Genomic DNA, 25,482 nt, shown 5'->3' with positions numbered 1-25,482 from the left:
AGAAAATTCTGCATGAGCTTGGTTGGGGGAATCAGTGGTGAATTCTGTAGATTTCTGGCATTCTAGCTCTTCAGTCTGATTTCACATCATGGGATAGTCCTTTAACGTGGATGTCCACTTTTTGATTAGTCTGCAGTATCTTGCTTGGTCTCCGATGATGATTTTCCTCCTATTACCTGAATCTTGGAAGCAATTGCTGTGAACTTGAAATACAGGAATAACAAGTCCCTACATTCTGCTCTAAGAACTCAGTCGAAGCATTCTTTTGAGCAATATGGGAGACTTATGGGCAGCCTCACTCTCCCCAAGATACATATCAGCCTGATCAAATCCTATTGGCACTCTGCTTCAGATAGCTGGGATCCCCAGGAGATGAGTCTCCTAAGTTTCCTGCAGCACTTTGTCCAAAAGAGGATTATACATGAAGGTGACCACACACAGCTGTCCAACACATAGACGTTATTATATGGGTATGGGATCAGTTATTCAGAAACCTGTTATGCAGCAGGATGTTAAGAAAACCATTGGTAAAATGTTAATATTTGCTGCTTTTTCAGTAATAATATCACAGAACTATAACGATTGTGGGACAGATAGAAATATGTTTTAAATGTAATGTAGTAGATTTTAGTCACAGTGCTCAAATATGCTGGAAAAGATCTTATATGGAAATCTCCCAGCGCTTCAATTGATAGATAATGAACCTATACATCCAAAGGCACAAGTACAATTTTAGGGCTCTGAGCTGTCCTAGGCTACATTCACTGGAAGTGAAATGGAGCTTGTACATTAGTCAAAATCAAACTCCATTGATCACTTTGGTAAAAACTATTTTGATGCCGCTTATTGCTTTCATGGTCTGAACGGTATGCATAGACACCATTTAAGCCATAGCAATCTATTCATTAGTATTTGGACAAGCACCAAAGGGCGATACAATATAGAGAGTTTCTATCTGGTAATTACATTTTAAATACTTTTCCTAAAAGTGTTATCTGTATTTTTTGTACTTTTAAGTTTGTTCAACATAATAAAAATCAAAAGGTAAGATGTATTTTATGTTAAGAGAAAATGAAATATTTATCCGTACTGTGTACGCAATAGTTTTAAACCAGAATGAAGCAAGCGAAAACAAATTATTCCAATAAGAAGATACAACCCTATAGGCAGATACGGGTGCTCCAGTCCTAAAGGAATAAACAAATCAGATTTTACACAGTTGGTGCCATGGTGTAATGGTTAGCACTCTGGACTCTGAATCCAGTGATCTGAGTTCAACTCTCAGTGGGACCTTGATAGAATTCTTCCTATAGATGGAAATGAAGAGGTAAATACAGTTCAATGTATGGAAATCTAGCTAACAGAGACAAAATTAAACAAATACAAGAGGCACAAAATAGCATTTTCTGAATAAACAGCTAAATTATTCATGAGGTAAGAATTTAAAAAAATAAAATAAAACAGTGACACTCCATGCAATACTATGCATGTGTATTAAGATTGTTGTTACAGAGCAAAGTAGTTAACACTGCTGCCTCAGATGGGTCCAATTGAAAAACAGACCATAATCCACTACTGTGGAGTTTGTATTTCTTCTAAATACTAGGATAGCTTTTACCCAGGTACACCTGCCCAAGTACAGTCCAAAAAACATGCAAATATGCTATTTGGCCTCTGCTAAAAAATAGCCCAGGGTTCCTATGTGGTAGAGAATTTAGACTGAACACCCCAATGGGACAGGGACTAATGAGAATGGATACATTCTGATTTGTAAAACACTATAATATGCAGACACTTAATCAATAAAGGATAAACACCATGCTAACAGTATATATAAAACAGATTTTAATTCAAAGCAGAAGCATTTACTGTTGCAGGATAATTCAAAGAAAAGTTAGCTAAAACAAGATACTAAACTGAAAACATATGAAAGAAAATTCTGCATGAGCTTGGTTGGGGGAATCAGTGGTGAATTCTGTAGATTTCTGGCATTCTAGCTCTTCAGTCTGATTTCACATCATGGGATAGTCCTTTAACGTGGATGTCCACTTTTTGATTAGTCTGCAGTATCTTGCTTGGTCTCCGATGATGATTTTCCTCCTATTACCTGAATCTTGGAAGCAATTGCTGTGAACTTGAAATACAGGAATAACAAGTCCCTACATTCTGCTCTAAGAACTCAGTCGAAGCATTCTTTTGAGCAATATGGGAGACTTATGGGCAGCCTCACTCTCCCCAAGATACATATCAGCCTGATCAAATGCTATTGGCACTCTGCTTCAGATAGCTGGGATCCCCAGGAGATGAGTCTCCTAAGTTTCCTGCAGCACTTTGTCCAAAAGAGGATTATACATGAAGGTGACCACACACAGCTGTCCAACACATAGACGTTATTATATGGGTATGGGATCAGTTATTCAGAAACCTGTTATGCAGCAGGATGTTAAGAAAACCATTGGTAAAATGTTAATATTTGCTGCTTTTTCAGTAATAATATCACAGAACTATAACGATTGTGGGACAGATAGAAATATGTTTTAAATGTAATGTAGTAGATTTTAGTCACAGTGCTCAAATATGCTGGAAAAGATCTTATATGGAAATCTCCCAGCGCTTCAATTGATAGATAATGAACCTATACATCCAAAGGCACAAGTACAATTTTAGGGCTCTGAGCTGTCCTAGGCTACATTCACTGGAAGTGAAATGGAGCTTGTACATTAGTCAAAATCAAACTCCATTGATCACTTTGGTAAAAACTATTTTGATGCCGCTTATTGCTTTCATGGTCTGAACGGTATGCATAGACACCATTTAAGCCATAGCAATCTATTCATTAGTATTTGGACAAGCACCAAAGGGCGATACAATATAGAGAGTTTCTATCTGGTAATTACATTTTAAATACTTTTCCTAAAAGTGTTATCTGTATTTTTTGTACTTTTAAGTTTGTTCAACATAATAAAAATCAAAAGGTAAGATGTATTTTATGTTAAGAGAAAATGAAATATTTATCCGTACTGTGTACGCAATAGTTTTAAACCAGAATGAAGCAAGCGAAAACAAATTATTCCAATAAGAAGATACAACCCTATAGGCAGATACGGGTGCTCCAGTCCTAAAGGAATAAACAAATCAGATTTTACACAGTTGGTGCCATGGTGTAATGGTTAGCACTCTGGACTCTGAATCCAGTGATCTGAGTTCAACTCTCAGTGGGACCTTGATAGAATTCTTCCTATAGATGGAAATGAAGAGGTAAATACAGTTCAATGTATGGAAATCTAGCTAACAGAGACAAAATTAAACAAATACAAGAGGCACAAAATAGCATTTTCTGAATAAACAGCTAAATTATTCATGAGGTAAGAATTTAAAAAAATAAAATAAAACAGTGACACTCCATGCAATACTATGCATGTGTATTAAGATTGTTGTTACAGAGCAAAGTAGTTAACACTGCTGCCTCAGATGGGTCCAATTGAAAAACAGACCATAATCCACTACTGTGGAGTTTGTATTTCTTCTAAATACTAGGATAGCTTTTACCCAGGTACACCTGCCCAAGTACAGTCCAAAAAACATGCAAATATGCTATTTGGCCTCTGCTAAAAAATAGCCCAGGGTTCCTATGTGGTAGAGAATTTAGACTGAACACCCCAATGGGACAGGGACTAATGAGAATGGATACATTCTGATTTGTAAAACACTATAATATGCAGACACTTAATCAATAAAGGATAAACACCATGCTAACAGTATATATAAAACAGATTTTAATTCAAAGCAGAAGCATTTACTGTTGCAGGATAATTCAAAGAAAAGTTAGCTAAAACAAGATACTAAACTGAAAACATATGAAAGAAAATTCTGCATGAGCTTGGTTGGGGGAATCAGTGGTGAATTCTGTAGATTTCTGGCATTCTAGCTCTTCAGTCTGATTTCACATCATGGGATAGTCCTTTAACGTGGATGTCCACTTTTTGATTAGTCTGCAGTATCTTGCTTGGTCTCCGATGATGATTTTCCTCCTATTACCTGAATCTTGGAAGCAATTGCTGTGAACTTGAAATACAGGAATAACAAGTCCCTACATTCTGCTCTAAGAACTCAGTTGAAGCATTCTTTTGAGCAATATGGGAGACTTATGGGCAGCCTCACTCTCCCCAAGATACATATCAGCCTGATCAAATCCTATTGGCACTCTGCTTCAGATAGCTGGGATCCCCAGGAGATGAGTCTCCTAAGTTTCCTGCAGCACTTTGTCCAAAAGAGTATTGTACATGAAGGTGACCACACACAGCTGTCCAACACATAGACGTTATTATATGGGTATGGGATCAGTTATTCAGAAACCTGTTATGCAGCAGGATGTTAAGAAAACCATTGGTAAAATGTTAATACTTGCTGCTTTTTCAGTAATAATATCACAGAACTATAACGATTGTGGGACAGATAGAAATATGTTTTAAATGTAATGTAGTAGATTTTAGTCACAGTGCTCAAATATGCTGGAAAAGATCTTATATGGAAATCTCCCAGCGCTTCAATTGATAGATAATGAACCTATACATCCAAAGGCACAAGTACAATTTTAGGGCTCTGAGCTGTCCTAGGCTACATTCACTGGAAGTGAAATGGAGCTTGTACATTAGTCAAAATCAAACTCCATTGATCACTTTGGTAAAAACTATTTTGATGCCGCTTATTGCTTTCATGGTCTGAACGGTATGCATAGACACCATTTAAGCCATAGCAATCTATTCATTAGTATTTGGACAAGCACCAAAGGGCGATACAATATAGAGAGTTTCTATCTGGTAATTACATTTTAAATACTTTTCCTAAAAGTGTTATCTGTATTTTTTGTACTTTTAAGTTTGTTCAACATAATAAAAATCAAAAGGTAAGATGTATTTTATGTTAAGAGAAAATGAAATATTTATCCGTACTGTGTACGCAATAGTTTTAAACCAGAATGAAGCAGGCGAAACCAAATTATTCCAATAAGAAGATACAACCCTATAGGCAGACACGGGTGCTCCAGTCCTAAAGGAATAAACAAGTCAGATTTTACACAGTTGGTGCCATGGTGTAATGGTTAGCACTCTGGACTCTGAATCCAGTGATCTGAGTTCAACTCTCAGTGGGACCTTGATAGAATTCTTCCTATAGATGGAAATGAAGAGGTAAATACAGTTCAATGTATGGAAATCTAGCTAACAGAGACAAAATTAAACAAATACAAGAGGCACAAAATAGCATTTTCTGAATAAACAGCTAAATTATTCATGAGGTAAGAATTTAAAAAAATAAAATAAAACAGTGACACTCCATGCAATACTATGCATGTGTATTAAGATTGTTGTTACAGAGCAAAGTAGTTAACACTGCTGCCTCAGATGGGTCCAATTGAAAAACAGACCATAATCCACTACTGTGGAGTTTGTATTTCTTCTAAATACTAGGATAGCTTTTACCCAGGTACACCTGCCCAAGTACAGTCCAAAAAACATGCAAATATGCTATTTGGCCTCTGCTAAAAAATAGCCCAGGGTTCCTATGTGGTAGAGAATTTAGACTGAACACCCCAATGGGACAGGGACTAATGAGAATGGATACATTCTGATTTGTAAAACACTATAATATGCAGACACTTAATCAATAAAGGATAAACACCATGCTAACAGTATATATAAAACAGATTTTAATTCAAAGCAGAAGCATTTACTGTTGCAGGATAATTCAAAGAAAAGTTAGCTAAAACAAGATACTAAACTGAAAACATATGAAAGAAAATTCTGCATGAGCTTGGTTGGGGGAATCAGTGGTGAATTCTGTAGATTTCTGGCATTCTAGCTCTTCAGTCTGATTTCACATCATGGGATAGTCCTTTAACGTGGATGTCCACTTTTTGATTAGTCTGCAGTATCTTGCTTGGTCTCCGATGATGATTTTCCTCCTATTACCTGAATCTTGGAAGCAATTGCTGTGAACTTGAAATACAGGAATAACAAGTCCCTACATTCTGCTCTAAGAACTCAGTCGAAGCATTCTTTTGAGCAATATGGGAGACTTATGGGCAGCCTCACTCTCCCCAAGATACATATCAGCCTGATCAAATCCTATTGGCACTCTGCTTCAGATAGCTGGGATCCCCAGGAGATGAGTCTCCTAAGTTTCCTGCAGCACTTTGTCCAAAAGAGGATTGTACATGAAGGTGACCACACACAGCTGTCCAACACATAGACGTTATTATATGGGTATGGGATCAGTTATTCAGAAACCTGTTATGCAGCAGGATGTTAAGAAAACCATTGGTAAAATGTTAATACTTGCTGCTTTTTCAGTAATAATATCACAGAACTATAACGATTGTGGGACAGATAGAAATATGTTTTAAATGTAATGTAGTAGATTTTAGTCACAGTGCTCAAATATGCTGGAAAAGATCTTATATGGAAATCTCCCAGCGCTTCAATTGATAGATAATGAACCTATACATCCAAAGGCACAAGTACAATTTTAGGGCTCTGAGCTGTCCTAGGCTACATTCACTGGAAGTGAAATGGAGCTTGTACATTAGTCAAAATCAAACTCCATTGATCACTTTGGTAAAAACTATTTTGATGCCGCTTATTGCTTTCATGGTCTGAACGGTATGCATAGACACCATTTAAGCCATAGCAATCTATTCATTAGTATTTGGACAAGCACCAAAGGGCGATACAATATAGAGAGTTTCTATCTGGTAATTACATTTTAAATACTTTTCCTAAAAGTGTTATCTGTATTTTTTGTACTTTTAAGTTTGTTCAACATAATAAAAATCAAAAGGTAAGATGTATTTTATGTTAAGAGAAAATGAAATATTTATCCGTACTGTGTACGCAATAGTTTTAAACCAGAATGAAGCAGGCGAAAACAAATTATTCCAATAAGAAGATACAACCCTATAGGCAGACACGGGTGCTCCAGTCCTAAAGGAATAAACAAGTCAGATTTTACACAGTTGGTGCCATGGTGTAATGGTTAGCACTCTGGACTCTGAATCCAGCGATCTGAGTTCAAATCTCAGTGGGACCTTGATAGAATTTTTCCTATAGATGGAAATGAAGAGGTAAATACAGTTCAAAGTATGGAAATCTAGCTAACAGAGACAAAATTAAACAAATACAAGAGGCACAAAATAGCATTTTCTGAATAAACAGCTAAATTATTCATGAGGTAAGAATTTAAAAAAATAAAATAAAACAGTGACACTCCATGCAATACTATGCATGTGTATTAAGATTGTTGTTACAGAGCAAAGTAGTTAACACTGCTGCCTCAGATGGGTCCAATTGAAAAACAGACCATAATCCACTACTGTGGGGTTTGTATTTCTTCTAAATACTAGGATAGCTTTTACCCAGGTACACCTGCCCAAGTACAGTCCAAAAAACATGCAAATATGCTATTTGGCCTCTGATAAAAAATAGCCCAGGGTTCCTATGTGGTAGAGAATTTAGACTGAACACCCCAATGGGACAGGGACTAATGAGAATGGATACATTCTGATTTGTAAAACACTATAATATGCAGACACTTAATCAATAAAGGATAAACACCATGCTAACAGTATATATAAAACAGATTTTAATTCAAAGCAGAAGCATTTACTGTTGCAGGATAATTCAAAGAAAAGTTAGCTAAAACAAGATACTAAACTGAAAACATATGAAAGAAAATTCTGCATGAGCTTGGTTGGGGGAATCAGTGGTGAATTCTGTAGATTTCTGGCATTCTAGCTCTTCAGTCTGATTTCACATCATGGGATAGTCCTTTAACATGGATGTCCACTTTTTGATTAGTCTGCAGTATCTTGCTTGGTCTCCGATGATGATTTTCCTCCTATTACCTGAATCTTGGAAGCAATTGCTGTGAACTTGAAATACAGGAATAACAAGTCCCTACATTCTGCTCTAAGAACTCAGTCGAAGCATTCTTTTGAGCAATATGGGAGACTTATGGGCAGCCTCACTCTCCCCAAGATACATATCAGCCTGATCAAATCCTATTGGCACTCTGCTTCAGATAGCTGGGATCCCCAGGAGATGAGTCTCCTAAGTTTCCTGCAGCACTTTGTCCAAAAGAGGATTATACATGAAGGTGACCACACACAGCTGTCCAACACATAGACGTTATTATATGGGTATGGGATCAGTTATTCAGAAACCTGTTATGCAGCAGGATGTTAAGAAAACCATTGGTAAAATGTTAATATTTGCTGCTTTTTCAGTAATAATATCACAGAACTATAACGATTGTGGGACAGATAGAAATATGTTTTAAATGTAATGTAGTAGATTTTAGTCACAGTGCTCAAATATGCTGGAAAAGATCTTATATGGAAATCTCCCAGCGCTTCAATTGATAGATAATGAACCTATACATCCAAAGGCACAAGTACAATTTTAGGGCTCTGAGCTGTCCTAGGCTACATTCACTGGAAGTGAAATGGAGCTTGTACATTAGTCAAAATCAAACTCCATTGATCACTTTGGTAAAAACTATTTTGATGCCGCTTATTGCTTTCATGGTCTGAACGGTATGCATAGACACCATTTAAGCCATAGCAATCTATTCATTAGTATTTGGACAAGCACCAAAGGGCGATACAATATAGAGAGTTTCTATCTGGTAATTACATTTTAAATACTTTTCCTAAAAGTGTTATCTGTATTTTTTGTACTTTTAAGTTTGTTCAACATAATAAAAATCAAAAGGTAAGATGTATTTTATGTTAAGAGAAAATGAAATATTTATCCGTACTGTGTACGCAATAGTTTTAAACCAGAATGAAGCAGGCGAAACCAAATTATTCCAATAAGAAGATACAACCCTATAGGCAGACACGGGTGCTCCAGTCCTAAAGGAATAAACAAGTCAGATTTTACACAGTTGGTGCCATGGTGTAATGGTTAGCACTCTGGACTCTGAATCCAGTGATCTGAGTTCAACTCTCAGTGGGACCTTGATAGAATTCTTCCTATAGATGGAAATGAAGAGGTAAATACAGTTCAATGTATGGAAATCTAGCTAACAGAGACAAAATTAAACAAATACAAGAGGCACAAAATAGCATTTTCTGAATAAACAGCTAAATTATTCATGAGGTAAGAATTTAAAAAAATAAAATAAAACAGTGACACTCCATGCAATACTATGCATGTGTATTAAGATTGTTGTTACAGAGCAAAGTAGTTAACACTGCTGCCTCAGATGGGTCCAATTGAAAAACAGACCATAATCCACTACTGTGGAGTTTGTATTTCTTCTAAATACTAGGATAGCTTTTACCCAGGTACACCTGCCCAAGTACAGTCCAAAAAACATGCAAATATGCTATTTGGCCTCTGCTAAAAAATAGCCCAGGGTTCCTATGTGGTAGAGAATTTAGACTGAACACCCCAATGGGACAGGGACTAATGAGAATGGATACATTCTGATTTGTAAAACACTATAATATGCAGACACTTAATCAATAAAGGATAAACACCATGCTAACAGTATATATAAAACAGATTTTAATTCAAAGCAGAAGCATTTACTGTTGCAGGATAATTCAAAGAAAAGTTAGCTAAAACAAGATACTAAACTGAAAACATATGAAAGAAAATTCTGCATGAGCTTGGTTGGGGGAATCAGTGGTGAATTCTGTAGATTTCTGGCATTCTAGCTCTTCAGTCTGATTTCACATCATGGGATAGTCCTTTAACGTGGATGTCCACTTTTTGATTAGTCTGCAGTATCTTGCTTGGTCTCCGATGATGATTTTCCTCCTATTACCTGAATCTTGGAAGCAATTGCTGTGAACTTGAAATACAGGAATAACAAGTCCCTACATTCTGCTCTAAGAACTCAGTCGAAGCATTCTTTTGAGCAATATGGGAGACTTATGGGCAGCCTCACTCTCCCCAAGATACATATCAGCCTGATCAAATCCTATTGGCACTCTGCTTCAGATAGCTGGGATCCCCAGGAGATGAGTCTCCTAAGTTTCCTGCAGCACTTTGTCCAAAAGAGGATTGTACATGAAGGTGACCACACACAGCTGTCCAACACATAGACGTTATTATATGGGTATGGGATCAGTTATTCAGAAACCTGTTATGCAGCAGGATGTTAAGAAAACCATTGGTAAAATGTTAATACTTGCTGCTTTTTCAGTAATAATATCACAGAACTATAACGATTGTGGGACAGATAGAAATATGTTTTAAATGTAATGTAGTAGATTTTAGTCACAGTGCTCAAATATGCTGGAAAAGATCTTATATGGAAATCTCCCAGCGCTTCAATTGATAGATAATGAACCTATACATCCAAAGGCACAAGTACAATTTTAGGGCTCTGAGCTGTCCTAGGCTACATTCACTGGAAGTGAAATGGAGCTTGTACATTAGTCAAAATCAAACTCCATTGATCACTTTGGTAAAAACTATTTTGATGCCGCTTATTGCTTTCATGGTCTGAACGGTATGCATAGACACCATTTAAGCCATAGCAATCTATTCATTAGTATTTGGACAAGCACCAAAGGGCGATACAATATAGAGAGTTTCTATCTGGTAATTACATTTTAAATACTTTTCCTAAAAGTGTTATCTGTATTTTTTGTACTTTTAAGTTTGTTCAACATAATAAAAATCAAAAGGTAAGATGTATTTTATGTTAAGAGAAAATGAAATATTTATCCGTACTGTGTACGCAATAGTTTTAAACCAGAATGAAGCAGGCGAAAACAAATTATTCCAATAAGAAGATACAACCCTATAGGCAGACACGGGTGCTCCAGTCCTAAAGGAATAAACAAGTCAGATTTTACACAGTTGGTGCCATGGTGTAATGGTTAGCACTCTGGACTCTGAATCCAGCGATCTGAGTTCAAATCTCAGTGGGACCTTGATAGAATTTTTCCTATAGATGGAAATGAAGAGGTAAATACAGTTCAAAGTATGGAAATCTAGCTAACAGAGACAAAATTAAACAAATACAAGAGGCACAAAATAGCATTTTCTGAATAAACAGCTAAATTATTCATGAGGTAAGAATTTAAAAAAATAAAATAAAACAGTGACACTCCATGCAATACTATGCATGTGTATTAAGATTGTTGTTACAGAGCAAAGTAGTTAACACTGCTGCCTCAGATGGGTCCAATTGAAAAACAGACCATAATCCACTACTGTGGGGTTTGTATTTCTTCTAAATACTAGGATAGCTTTTACCCAGGTACACCTGCCCAAGTACAGTCCAAAAAACATGCAAATATGCTATTTGGCCTCTGATAAAAAATAGCCCAGGGTTCCTATGTGGTAGAGAATTTAGACTGAACACCCCAATGGGACAGGGACTAATGAGAATGGATACATTCTGATTTGTAAAACACTATAATATGCAGACACTTAATCAATAAAGGATAAACACCATGCTAACAGTATATATAAAACAGATTTTAATTCAAAGCAGAAGCATTTACTGTTGCAGGATAATTCAAAGAAAAGTTAGCTAAAACAAGATACTAAACTGAAAACATATGAAAGAAAATTCTGCATGAGCTTGGTTGGGGGAATCAGTGGTGAATTCTGTAGATTTCTGGCATTCTAGCTCTTCAGTCTGATTTCACATCATGGGATAGTCCTTTAACATGGATGTCCACTTTTTGATTAGTCTGCAGTATCTTGCTTGGTCTCCGATGATGATTTTCCTCCTATTACCTGAATCTTGGAAGCAATTGCTGTGAACTTGAAATACAGGAATAACAAGTCCCTACATTCTGCTCTAAGAACTCAGTCGAAGCATTCTTTTGAGCAATATGGGAGACTTATGGGCAGCCTCACTCTCCCCAAGATACATATCAGCCTGATCAAATCCTATTGGCACTCTGCTTCAGATAGCTGGGATCCCCAGGAGATGAGTCTCCTAAGTTTCCTGCAGCACTTTGTCCAAAAGAGGATTATACATGAAGGTGACCACACACAGCTGTCCAACACATAGACGTTATTATATGGGTATGGGATCAGTTATTCAGAAACCTGTTATGCAGCAGGATGTTAAGAAAACCATTGGTAAAATGTTAATATTTGCTGCTTTTTCAGTAATAATATCACAGAACTATAACGATTGTGGGACAGATAGAAATATGTTTTAAATGTAATGTAGTAGATTTTAGTCACAGTGCTCAAATATGCTGGAAAAGATCTTATATGGAAATCTCCCAGCGCTTCAATTGATAGATAATGAACCTATACATCCAAAGGCACAAGTACAATTTTAGGGCTCTGAGCTGTCCTAGGCTACATTCACTGGAAGTGAAATGGAGCTTGTACATTAGTCAAAATCAAACTCCATTGATCACTTTGGTAAAAACTATTTTGATGCCGCTTATTGCTTTCATGGTCTGAACGGTATGCATAGACACCATTTAAGCCATAGCAATCTATTCATTAGTATTTGGACAAGCACCAAAGGGCGATACAATATAGAGAGTTTCTATCTGGTAATTACATTTTAAATACTTTTCCTAAAAGTGTTATCTGTATTTTTTGTACTTTTAAGTTTGTTCAACATAATAAAAATCAAAAGGTAAGATGTATTTTATGTTAAGAGAAAATGAAATATTTATCCGTACTGTGTACGCAATAGTTTTAAACCAGAATGAAGCAGGCGAAAACAAATTATTCCAATAAGAAGATACAACCCTATAGGCAGACACGGGTGCTCCAGTCCTAAAGGAATAAACAAGTCAGATTTTACACAGTTGGTGCCATGGTGTAATAGTTAGCACTCTGGACTCTGAATCCAGCGATCTGAGTTCAAATCTCAGTGGGACCTTGATAGAATTTTTCCTATAGATGGAAATGAAGAGGTAAATACAGTTCAAAGTATGGAAATCTAGCTAACAGAGACAAAATTAAACAAATACAAGAGGCACAAAATAGCATTTTCTGAATAAACAGCTAAATTATTCATGAGGTAAGAATTTAAAAAAATAAAATAAAACAGTGACACTCCATGCAATACTATGCATGTGTATTAAGATTGTTGTTACAGAGCAAAGTAGTTAACACTGCTGCCTCAGATGGGTCCAATTGAAAAACAGACCATAATCCACTACTGTGGGGTTTGTATTTCTTCTAAATACTAGGATAGCTTTTACCCAGGTACACCTGCCCAAGTACAGTCCAAAAAACATGCAAATATGCTATTTGGCCTCTGATAAAAAATAGCCCAGGGTTCCTATGTGGTAGAGAATTTAGACTGAACACCCCAATGGGACAGGGACTAATGAGAATGGATACATTCTGATTTGTAAAACACTATAATATGCAGACACTTAATCAATAAAGGATAAACACCATGCTAACAGTATATATAAAACAGATTTTAATTCAAAGCAGAAGCATTTACTGTTGCAGGATAATTCAAAGAAAAGTTAGCTAAAACAAGATACTAAACTGAAAACATATGAAAGAAAATTCTGCATGAGCTTGGTTGGGGGAATCAGTGGTGAATTCTGTAGATTTCTGGCATTCTAGCTCTTCAGTCTGATTTCACATCATGGGATAGTCCTTTAACGTGGATGTCCACTTTTTGATTAGTCTGCAGTATCTTGCTTGGTCTCCGATGATGATTTTCCTCCTATTACCTGAATCTTGGAAGCAATTGCTGTGAACTTGAAATACAGGAATAACAAGTCCCTACATTCTGCTCTAAGAACTCAGTCGAAGCATTCTTTTGAGCAATATGGGAGACTTATGGGCAGCCTCACTCTCCCCAAGATACATATCAGCCTGATCAAATCCTATTGGCACTCTGCTTCAGATAGCTGGGATCCCCAGGAGATGAGTCTCCTAAGTTTCCTGCAGCACTTTGTCCAAAAGAGGATTATACATGAAGGTGACCACACACAGCTGTCCAACACATAGACGTTATTATATGGGTATGGGATCAGTTATTCAGAAACCTGTTATGCAGCAGGATGTTAAGAAAACCATTGGTAAAATGTTAATATTTGCTGCTTTTTCAGTAATAATATCACAGAACTATAACGATTGTGGGACAGATAGAAATATGTTTTAAATGTAATGTAGTAGATTTTAGTCACAGTGCTCAAATATGCTGGAAAAGATCTTATATGGAAATCTCCCAGCGCTTCAATTGATAGATAATGAACCTATACATCCAAAGGCACAAGTACAATTTTAGGGCTCTGAGCTGTCCTAGGCTACATTCACTGGAAGTGAAATGGAGCTTGTACATTAGTCAAAATCAAACTCCATTGATCACTTTGGTAAAAACTATTTTGATGCCGCTTATTGCTTTCATGGTCTGAACGGTATGCATAGACACCATTTAAGCCATAGCAATCTATTCATTAGTATTTGGACAAGCACCAAAGGGCGATACAATATAGAGAGTTTCTATCTGGTAATTACATTTTAAATACTTTTCCTAAAAGTGTTATCTGTATTTTTTGTACTTTTAAGTTTGTTCAACATAATAAAAATCAAAAGGTAAGATGTATTTTATGTTAAGAGAAAATGAAATATTTATCCGTACTGTGTACGCAATAGTTTTAAACCAGAATGAAGCAAGCGAAAACAAATTATTCCAATAAGAAGATACAACCCTATAGGCAGATACGGGTGCTCCAGTCCTAAAGGAATAAACAAATCAGATTTTACACAGTTGGTGCCATGGTGTAATGGTTAGCACTCTGGACTCTGAATCCAGTGATCTGAGTTCAACTCTCAGTGGGACCTTGATAGAATTCTTCCTATAGATGGAAATGAAGAGGTAAATACAGTTCAATGTATGGAAATCTAGCTAACAGAGACAAAATTAAACAAATACAAGAGGCACAAAATAGCATTTTCTGAATAAACAGCTAAATTATTCATGAGGTAAGAATTTAAAAAAATAAAATAAAACAGTGACACTCCATGCAATACTATGCATGTGTATTAAGATTGTTGTTACAGAGCAAAGTAGTTAACACTGCTGCCTCAGATGGGTCCAATTGAAAAACAGACCATAATCCACTACTGTGGAGTTTGTATTTCTTCTAAATACTAGGATAGCTTTTACCCAGGTACACCTGCCCAAGTACAGTCCAAAAAACATGCAAATATGCTATTTGGCCTCTGCTAAAAAATAGCCCAGGGTTCCTATGTGGTAGAGAATTTAGACTGAACACCCCAATGGGACAGGGACTAATGAGAATGGATACATTCTGATTTGTAAAACACTATAATATGCAGACACTTAATCAATAAAGGATAAACACCATGCTAACAGTATATATAAAACAGATTTTAATTCAAAGCAGAAGCATTTACTGTTGCAGGATAATTCAAAGAAAAGTTAGCTAAAACAAGATACTAAACTGAAAACATATGAAAGAAAATTCTGCATGAGCTTGGTTGGGGGAATCAGTGGTGAATTCTGTAGATTTCTGGCATTCTAGCTCTTCAGTCTGATTTCACATCATGGGATAGTCCTTTAACGTGGATGTCCACTTTTTGATTAGTCTGCAGTATCTTGCTTGGTCTCCGATGATGATTTTCCTCCTATTACCTGAATCTTGGAAGCAATTGCTGTGAACTTGAAATACAGGAATAACAAGTCCCTACATTCTGCTCTAAGAACTCAGTCGAAGCATTCTTTTGAGCAATATGGGAGACTTATGGGCAGCCTCACTCTCCCCAAGATACATATCAGCCTGATCAAATCCTATTGGCACTCTGCTTCAGATAGCTGGGATCCCCAGGAGATGAGTCTCCTAAGTTTCCTGCAGCACTTTGTCCAAAAGAGGATTGTACATGAAGGTGACCACACACAGCTGTCCAACACATAGATGTTATTATATGGGTATGGGATCAGTTATTCAGAAACCTGTTATGCAGCAGGATGTTAAGAAAACCATTGGTAAAATGTTAATACTTGCTGCTTTTTCAGTAATAATATCACAGAACTATAACGATTGTGGGACAGATAGAAATATGTTTTAAATGTAATGTAGTAGATTTTAGTCACAGTGCTCAAATATGCTGGAAAAGATCTTATATGGAAATCTCCCAGCGCTTCAATTGATAGATAATGAACCTATACATCCAAAGGCACAAGTACAATTTTAGGGCTCTGAGCTGTCCTAGGCTACATTCACTGGAAGTGAAATGGAGCTTGTACATTAGTCAAAATCAAACTCCATTGATCACTTTGGTAAAAACTATTTTGATGCCGCTTATTGCTTTCATGGTCTGAACGGTATGCATAGACACCATTTAAGCCATAGCAATCTATTCATTAGTATTTGGACAAGCACCAAAGGGCGATACAATATAGAGAGTTTCTATCTGGTAATTACATTTTAAATACTTTTCCTAAAAGTGTTATCTGTATTTTTTGTACTTTTAAGTTTGTTCAACATAATAAAAATCAAAAGGTAAGATGTATTTTATGTTAAGAGAAAATGAAATATTTATCCGTACTGTGTACGCAATAGTTTTAAACCAGAATGAAGCAGGCGAAACCAAATTATTCCAATAAGAAGATACAACCCTATAGGCAGACACGGGTGCTCCAGTCCTAAAGGAATAAACAAGTCAGATTTTACACAGTTAGTGCCATGGTGTAATGGTTAGCACTCTGGACTCTGAATCCAGTGATCTGAGTTTAAATCTCAGTGGGACCTAGATAGAATTTTTCCTATAGATGGAAATGAAGAGGTAAATACAGTTCAATGTATGGAAATCTAGCTAACAGAGACAAAATTAAACAAATACAAGAGGCACAAAATAGCATTTTCTGAATAAACAGCTAAATTATTCATGAGGTAAGAATTTAAAAAAATAAAATAAAACAGTGACACTCCATGCAATACTATGCATGTGTATTAAGATTGTTGTTACAGAGCAAAGTAGTTAACACTGCTGCCTCAGATGGGTCCAATTGAAAAACAGACCATAATCCACTACTGTGGGGTTTGTATTTCTTCTAAATACTAGGATAGCTTTTACCCAGGTGCCCCTGCCCAAGTACAGTCCAAAAAACATTCAAATATGCTATTTGGCCTCTGATAAAAAATAGCCCAGGGTTCCTGTGTGGTAGAGAATTTAAACTGAACACCCCAATGGGACAGGGACTAATGAGAATGGATACATTCTGATTTGTAAAACACTATAATATGCAGACACTTAATCAATAAAGGATAAACACCATGCTAACAGTATATATAAAACAGATTTTAATTCAAAGCAGAAGCATTTACTGTTGCAGGATAATTCAAAGAAAAGTTAGCTAAAACAAGATACTAAACTGAAAACATATGAAAGAAAATTCTGCATGAGCTTGGTTGGGGGAATCAGTGGTGAATTCTGTAGATTTCTGGCATTCTAGCTCTTCAGTCTGATTTCACATCATGGGATAGTCCTTTAACGTGGATGTCCACTTTTTGATTAGTCTGCAGTATCTTGCTTGGTCTCCGATGATGATTTTCCTCCTATTACCTGAATCTTGGAAGCAATTGCTGTGAACTTGAAATACAGGAATAACAAGTCCCTACATTCTGCTCTAAGAACTCAGTCGAAGCATTCTTTTGAGCAATATGGGAGACTTATGGGCAGCCTCACTCTCCCAAAGATACATATCAGCCTGATCAAATCCTATTGGCACTCTGCTTCAGATAGCTGGGATCCCCAGGAGATGAGTCTCCTAAGTTTCCTGCAGCACTTTGTCCAAAAGAGGATTGTACATGAAGGTGACCACACACAGCTGTCCAACACATAGACGTTATTATATGGGTATGGGATCAGTTATTCAGAAACCTGTTATGCAGCAGGATGTTAAGAAAACCATTGGTAAAATGTTAATACTTGCTGCTTTTTCAGTAATAATATCACAGAACTATAACGATTGTGGGACAGATAGAAATATGTTTTAAATGTAATGTAGTAGATTTTAGTCACAGTGCTCAAATATGCTGGAAAAGATCTTATATGGAAATCTCCCAGCGCTTCAATTGATAGATAATGAACCTATACATCCAAAGGCACAAGTACAATTTTAGGGCTCTGAGCTGTCCTAGGCTACATTCACTGGAAGTGAAATGGAGCTTGTACATTAGTCAAAATCAAACTCCATTGATCACTTTGGTAAAAACTATTTTGATGCCGCTTATTGCTTTCATGGTCTGAACGGTATGCATAGACACCATTTAAGCCATAGCAATCTATTCATTAGTATTTGGACAAGCACCAAAGGGCGATACAATATAGAGAGTTTCTATCTGGTAATTACATTTTAAATACTTTTCCTAAAAGTGTTATCTGTATTTTTTGTACTTTTAAGTTTGTTCAACATAATAAAAATCAAAAGGTAAGATGTTTTTTTTTATTAAGAGAAAATGAAATATTTATCCGTACTGTGTACGCAATAGTTTTAAACCAGAATGAAGCAGGCGAAACCAAATTATTCCAATAAGAAGATACAACCCTATAGGCAGACACGGGTGCTCCAGTCCTAAAGGAATAAACAAGTCAGATTTTACACAGATGGTGCCATGGTGTAATGGTTAGCACTCTGGACTCTGAATCCAGCGATCTGAGTTCAAATTTCAGTGGGACCTTGATAGAATTTTTCCTATAGATGGAAATGAAGAGGTAAATACAGTTCAATGTATGGAAATCTAGCTAACAGAGACAAAATTAAACAAATACAAGAGGCACAAAATAGCATTTTCTGAATAAACAGCTAAATTATTCATGAGGTAAGAATTTAAAAAAATAAAATAAAACAGTGACACTCCATGCAATACTATGCATGTCTATTAAGATTGTTGTTACAGAGCAAAGTAGTTAACACTGCTGCCTCAGATGGGTCCAATTGAAAAACAGACCATAATCCACTACTGTGGGGTTTGTATTTCTTCTAAATACTAGGATAGCTTTTACCCAGGTGCCCCTGCCCAAGTACAGTCCAAAAAACATTCAAATATGCTATTTGGCCTCTAATAAAAAATAGCCCAGGGTTCCTGTGTGGTAGAGAATTTAAACTGAACACCCCAATGGGACAGGGACTAATGAGAATGGATACATTCTGATTTGTAAAACACTATAATATGCAGACACTTAATCAATAAAGGATAAACACCATGCTAACAGTATATATAAAACAGATTTTAATTCAAAGCAGAAGCATTTACTGTTGCAGGATAATTCAAAGAAAAGTTAGCTAAAACAAGATACTAAACTGAAAACATATGAAAGAAAATTCTGCATGAGCTTGGTTGGGGGAATCAGTGGTGAATTCTGTAGATTTCTGGCATTCTAGCTCTTCAGTCTGATTTCACATCATGGGATAGTCCTTTAACGTGGATGTCCACTTTTTGATTAGTCTGCAGTATCTTGCTTGGTCTCCGATGATGATTTTCCTCCTATTACCTGAATCTTGGAAGCAATTGCTGTGAACTTGAAATACAGGAATAACAAGTCCCTACATTCTGCTCTAAGAACTCAGTCGAAGCATTCTTTTGAGCAATATGGGAGACTTATGGGCAGCCTCACTCTCCCCAAGATACATATCAGCCTGATCAAATCCTATTGGCACTCTGCTTCAGATAGCTGGGATCCCCAGGAGATGAGTCTCCTAAGTTTCCTGCAGCACTTTGTCCAAAAGAGGATTGTACATGAAGGTGACCACACACAGCTGTCCAACACATAGACGTTATTATATGGGTATGGGATCAGTTATTCAGAAACCTGTTATGCAGCAGGATGTTAAGAAAACCATTGGTAAAATGTTAATACTTGCTGCTTTTTCAGTAATAATATCACAGAACTATAACGATTGTGGGACAGATAGAAATATGTTTTAAATGTAATGTAGTAGATTTTAGTCACAGTGCTCAAATATGCTGGAAAAGATCTTATATGGAAATCTCCCAGCGCTTCAATTGATAGATAATGAACCTATACATCCAAAGGCACAAGTACAATTTTAGGGCTCTGAGCTGTCCTAGGCTACATTCACTGGAAGTGAATTGGAGCTTGTACATTAGTCAAAATCAAACTCCATTGATCACTTTGGTAAAAACTATTTTGATGCCGCTTATTGCTTTCATGGTCTGAACGGTATGCATAGACACCATTTAAGCCATAGCAATCTATTCATTAGTATTTGGACAAGCACCAAAGGGCGATACAATATAGAGAGTTTCTATCTGGTAATTACATTTTAAATACTTTTCCTAAAAGTGTTATCTGTATTTTTTGTACTTTTAAGTTTGTTCAACATAATAAAAATCAAAAGGTAAGATGTATTTTTTATTAAGAGAAAATAAAATATTTATCCATACTGTGTACGCAATAGTTTTAAACCAGAATGAAGCAGGCGAAAACAAATTATTCCAATAAGAAGATACAACCCTATAGGCAGACACGGGTGCTCCAGTCCTAAAGGAATAAACAAGTCAGATTTTACACAGATGGTGCCATGGTGTAATGGTTAGCACTCTGGACTCTGAATCCAGCGATCTGAGTTCAAATCTCAGTGGGACCTTGATAGGATTTTCCTATAGATGGAAATGAAGAGGTAAATACAGTTCAATGTATGGAAATCTAGCTAACAGAGACAAAATTAAACAAATACAAGAGGCACAAAATAGCATTTTCTGAATAAACAGCTAAATTATTCATGAGGTAAGAATTTAAAAAAATAAAATAAAACAGTGACACTCCATGCAATACTATGCATGTGTATTAAGATTGTTGTTACAGAGCAAAGTAGTTAACACTGCTGCCTCAGATGGGTCCAATTGAAAAACAGACCATAATCCACTACTGTGGGGTTTGTATTTCTTCTAAATACTAGGATAGCTTTTACCCAGGTGCCCCTGCCCAAGTACAGTCCAAAAAACATTCAAATATGCTATTTGGCCTCTGATAAAAAATAGCCCAGGGTTCCTGTGTGGTAGAGAATTTAAACTGAACACCCCAATGGGACAGGGACTAATGAGAATGGATACATTCTGATTTGTAAAACACTATAATATGCAGACACTTAATCAATAAAGGATAAACACCATGCTAACAGTATATATAAAACAGGTTTTAATTCAAAGCAGAAGCATTTACTGTTGCAGGATAATTCAAAGAAAAGTTAGCTAAAACAAGATACTTAACTGAAAACATATGAAAGAAAATTCTGCATGAGCTTGGTTGGGGGAATCAGTGGTGAATTCTGTAGATTTCTGGCATTCTAGCTCTTCAGTCTGATTTCACATCATGGGATAGTCCTTTAACGTGGATGTCCACTTTTTGATTAGTCTGCAGTATCTTGCTTGGTCTCCGATGATGATTTTCCTCCTATTACCTGAATCTTGGAAGCAATTGCTGTGAACTTGAAATACAGGAATAACAAGTCCCTACATTCTGCTATTAGAACTCAGTCGAAGCATTCTTTTGAGCAATATGGGAGACTTATGGGCAGCCTCACTTTCCCCAAGATACATATCAGCCTGATCAAATCCTATTGGCACTCTGATTCAGATAGCTGGGATCCCCAGGAGATGAGTCTCCTAAGTTTCCTGCAGCACTTTGTCCAAAAGAGGATTGTACATGAAGGTGACCACACAGCTGTCCAACACATAGACGTTATTATATGGGAATGGGACCAGTTATTCAGAAACCTGTTATGCAGCAGGATGTTAAGAAAACCATTGGTAAAATGTTAATACTTGCTGCTTTTTCAGTAATAATATCACAGAACTATAACGATTGTGGGACAGATAGAAATATGTTTTAAATGTAATGTAGTAGATTTTAGTCACAGTGCTCAAATATGCTGGAAAAGATCTTATATGGAAATCTCCCAGCGCTTCAATTGATAGATAATGAACCTATACATCCAAAGGCACAAGTACAATTTTAGGGCTCTGAGCTGTCCTAGGCTACATTCACTGGAAGTGAAATGGAGCTTGTACATTAGTCAAAATCAAACTCCATTGATCACTTTGGTAAAAACTATTTTGATGCCGCTTATTGCTTTCATGGTCTGAACGGTATGCATAGACACCATTTAAGCCATAGCAATCTATTCTTTAGTATTTGGACAAGCACCAAAGGGCGATACAATATAGAGAGTTTCTATCTGGTAATTACATTTTAAATACTTTTCCTAAAAGTGTTATCTGTATTTTTTGTACTTTTAAGTTTGTTCAACATAATAAAAATCAAAAGGTAAGATGTATTTTATGTTAAGAGAAAATGAAATATTTATCCGTACTGTGTACGCAATAGTTTTAAACCAGAATGAAGCAGGCGAAAACAAATTATTCCAATAAGAAGATACAACCCTATAGGCAGACACGGGTGCTCCAGTCCTAAAGCAATAAACAAGTCAGATTTTACACAGTTGGTGCCATGGTGTAATGGTTAGCACTCTGGACTCTGAATCCAGCGATTTGAGTTCAAATCTCAGTGGGACCTTGATAGAATTTTTCCCATAGATGGAAATGAAGAGGTAAATACAGTTCAAAGTATGGAAATCTAGCTAACAGAGACAAAATTAAACAAATACAAGAGGCACAAAATAGCATTTTCTGAATAAACAGCTAAATTATTCATGAGGTAAGAATTTAAAAAAATAAAATAAAACAGTGACACTCCATGCAATACTATGCATGTGTATTAAGATTGTTGTTACAGAGCAAAGTAGTTAACACTGCTGCCTCAGATGGGTCCAATTGAAAAACAGACCATAATGCACTACTGTGGGGTTTGTATTTCTTCTAAATACTAGGATAGCTTTTACCCAGGTACACCTGCCCAAGTACAGTCCAAAAAACATGCAAATATGCTATTTGGCCTCTGATAAAAAATAGCCCAGGGTTCCTATGTGGTAGAGAATTTAGACTGAACACCCCAATGGGACAGGGACTAATGAGAATGGATACATTCTGATTTGTAAAACACTATAATATGCAGACACTTAATCAATAAAGGATAAACACCATGCTAACAGTATATATAAAACAGATTTTAATTCAAAGCAGAAGCATTTACTGTTGCAGGATAATTCAAAGAAAAGTTAGCTAAAACAAGATACTAAACTGAAAACATATGAAAGAAAATTCTGCATGAGCTTGGTTGGGGGAATCAGTGGTGAATTCTGTAGATTTCTGGCATTCTAGCTCTTCAGTCTGATTTCACATCATGGGATAGTCCTTTAACGTGGATGTCCACTTTTTGATTAGTCTGCAGTATCTTGCTTGGTCTCCGATGATGATTTTCCTCCTATTACCTGAATCTTGGAAGCAATTGCTGTGAACTTGAAATACAGGAATAACAAGTCCCTACATTCTGCTCTAAGAACTCAGTCGAAGCATTCTTTTGAGCAATATGGGAGACTTATGGGCAGCCTCACTCTCCCCAAGATACATATCAGCCTGATCAAATCCTATTGGCACTCTGCTTCAGATAGCTGGGATCCCCAGGAGATGAGTCTCCTAAGTTTCCTGCAGCACTTTGTCCAAAAGAGGATTGTACATGAAGGTGACCACACACAGCTGTCCAACACATAGACGTTATTATATGGGTATGGGATCAGTTATTCAGAAACCTGTTATGCAGCAGGATGTTAAGAAAACCATTGGTAAAATGTTAATACTTGCTGCTTTTTCAGTAATAATATCACAGAACTATAACGATTGTGGGACAGATAGAAATATGTTTTAAATGTAATGTAGTAGATTTTAGTCACAGTGCTCAAATATGCTGGAAAAGATCTTATATGGAAATCTCCCAGCGCTTCAATTGATAGATAATGAACCTATACATCCAAAGGCACAAGTACAATTTTAGGGCTCTGAGCTGTCCTAGGCTACATTCACTGGAAGTGAAATGGAGCTTGTACATTAGTCAAAATCAAACTCCATTGATCACTTTGGTAAAAACTATTTTGATGCCGCTTATTGCTTTCATGGTCTGAACGGTATGCATAGACACCATTTAAGCCATAGCAATCTATTCATTAGTATTTGGACAAGCACCAAAGGGCGATACAATATAGAGAGTTTCTATCTGGTAATTACATTTTAAATACTTTTCCTAAAAGTGTTATCTGTATTTTTTGTACTTTTAAGTTTGTTCAACATAATAAAAATCAAAAGGTAAGATGTATTTTTTATTAAGAGAAAATAAAATATTTATCCATACTGTGTACGCAATAGTTTTAAACCAGAATGAAGCAGGCGAAAACAAATTATTCCAATAAGAAGATACAACCCTATAGGCAGACACGGGTGCTCCAGTCCTAAAGGAATAAACAAGTCAGATTTTACACAGATGGTGCCATGGTGTAATGGTTAGCACTCTGGACTCTGAATCCAGCGATCTGAGTTCAAATCTCAGTGGGACCTTGATAGGATTTTCCTATAGATGGAAATGAAGAGGTAAATACAGTTCAATGTATGGAAATCTAGCTAACAGAGACAAAATTAAACAAATACAAGAGGCACAAAATAGCATTTTCTGAATAAACAGCTAAATTATTCATGAGGTAAGAATTTAAAAAAATAAAATAAAACAGTGACACTCCATGCAATACTATGCATGTGTATTAAGATTGTTGTTACAGAGCAAAGTAGTTAACACTGCTGCCTCAGATGGGTCCAATTGAAAAACAGACCATAATCCACTACTGTGGGGTTTGTATTTCTTCTAAATACTAGGATAGCTTTTACCCAGGTGCCCCTGCCCAAGTACAGTCCAAAAAACATTCAAATATGCTATTTGGCCTCTGATAAAAAATAGCCCAGGGTTCCTGTGTGGTAGAGAATTTAAACTGAACACCCCAATGGGACAGGGACTAATGAGAATGGATACATTCTGATTTGTAAAACACTATAATATGCAGACACTTAATCAATAAAGGATAAACACCATGCTAACAGTATATATAAAACAGATTTTAATTCAAAGCAGAAGCATTTACTGTTGCAGGATAATTCAAAGAAAAGTTAGCTAAAACAAGATACTTAACTGAAAACATATGAAAGAAAATTCTGCATGAGCTTGGTTGGGGGAATCAGTGGTGAATTCTGTAGATTTCTGGCATTCTAGCTCTTCAGTCTGATTTCACATCATGGGATAGTCCTTTAACGTGGATGTCCACTTTTTGATTAGTCTGCAGTATCTTGCTTGGTCTCCGATGATGATTTTCCTCCTATTACCTGAATCTTGGACGCAATTGCTGTGAACTTGAAATACAGGAATAACAAGTCCCTACATTCTGCTATTAGAACTCAGTCGAAGCATTCTTTTGAGCAATATGGGAGACTTATGGGCAGCCTCACTTTCCCCAAGATACATATCAGCCTGATCAAATCCTATTGGCACTCTGATTCAGATAGCTGGGATCCCCAGGAGATGAGTCTCC

At 36.4% G+C, this 25,482-nt stretch overlaps 12 non-coding genes across 12 annotated transcripts; all 12 read left to right on the top strand.

Annotated features, from left to right (window-relative positions):
- The first annotated feature begins 1,221 nt into the window (after window positions 1–1,221).
- Window positions 1,222–1,293, top strand: TRNAQ-CUG (transfer RNA glutamine (anticodon CUG)). The gene has a single exon. It is a non-coding gene; the product is annotated as a tRNA-Gln (tRNA).
- A 1,859-nt stretch (window positions 1,294–3,152) lies between these two features.
- TRNAQ-CUG (transfer RNA glutamine (anticodon CUG)) lies at window positions 3,153–3,224 on the top strand. The gene has a single exon. It is a non-coding gene; the product is annotated as a tRNA-Gln (tRNA).
- A 1,859-nt stretch (window positions 3,225–5,083) lies between these two features.
- Window positions 5,084–5,155, top strand: TRNAQ-CUG (transfer RNA glutamine (anticodon CUG)). Its single transcript has one exon. It is a non-coding gene; the product is annotated as a tRNA-Gln (tRNA).
- A 1,859-nt stretch (window positions 5,156–7,014) lies between these two features.
- TRNAQ-CUG (transfer RNA glutamine (anticodon CUG)) lies at window positions 7,015–7,086 on the top strand. Its single transcript has one exon. It is a non-coding gene; the product is annotated as a tRNA-Gln (tRNA).
- Window positions 7,087–8,945: 1,859 nt separating this feature from the next.
- On the top strand, window positions 8,946–9,017 carry TRNAQ-CUG (transfer RNA glutamine (anticodon CUG)). The gene has a single exon. It is a non-coding gene; the product is annotated as a tRNA-Gln (tRNA).
- A 1,859-nt stretch (window positions 9,018–10,876) lies between these two features.
- TRNAQ-CUG (transfer RNA glutamine (anticodon CUG)) lies at window positions 10,877–10,948 on the top strand. Its single transcript has one exon. It is a non-coding gene; the product is annotated as a tRNA-Gln (tRNA).
- Window positions 10,949–12,807: 1,859 nt separating this feature from the next.
- TRNAQ-CUG (transfer RNA glutamine (anticodon CUG)) lies at window positions 12,808–12,879 on the top strand. Its single transcript has one exon. It is a non-coding gene; the product is annotated as a tRNA-Gln (tRNA).
- Window positions 12,880–14,738: 1,859 nt separating this feature from the next.
- On the top strand, window positions 14,739–14,810 carry TRNAQ-CUG (transfer RNA glutamine (anticodon CUG)). The gene has a single exon. It is a non-coding gene; the product is annotated as a tRNA-Gln (tRNA).
- Window positions 14,811–18,601: 3,791 nt separating this feature from the next.
- On the top strand, window positions 18,602–18,673 carry TRNAQ-CUG (transfer RNA glutamine (anticodon CUG)). The gene has a single exon. It is a non-coding gene; the product is annotated as a tRNA-Gln (tRNA).
- Window positions 18,674–20,532: 1,859 nt separating this feature from the next.
- Window positions 20,533–20,604, top strand: TRNAQ-CUG (transfer RNA glutamine (anticodon CUG)). Its single transcript has one exon. It is a non-coding gene; the product is annotated as a tRNA-Gln (tRNA).
- Window positions 20,605–22,460: 1,856 nt separating this feature from the next.
- TRNAQ-CUG (transfer RNA glutamine (anticodon CUG)) lies at window positions 22,461–22,532 on the top strand. Its single transcript has one exon. It is a non-coding gene; the product is annotated as a tRNA-Gln (tRNA).
- Window positions 22,533–24,391: 1,859 nt separating this feature from the next.
- Window positions 24,392–24,463, top strand: TRNAQ-CUG (transfer RNA glutamine (anticodon CUG)). Its single transcript has one exon. It is a non-coding gene; the product is annotated as a tRNA-Gln (tRNA).
- The last annotated feature ends 1,019 nt before the right edge of the window (window positions 24,464–25,482 follow it).

The sequence above is a fragment of the Mixophyes fleayi genome, chromosome 10, assembly GCF_038048845.1.
Source record: "Mixophyes fleayi isolate aMixFle1 chromosome 10, aMixFle1.hap1, whole genome shotgun sequence".
NCBI lineage: Eukaryota > Metazoa > Chordata > Amphibia > Anura > Limnodynastidae > Mixophyes > Mixophyes fleayi.
This window is presented reverse-complemented; position numbering and strand designations above follow the sequence as displayed.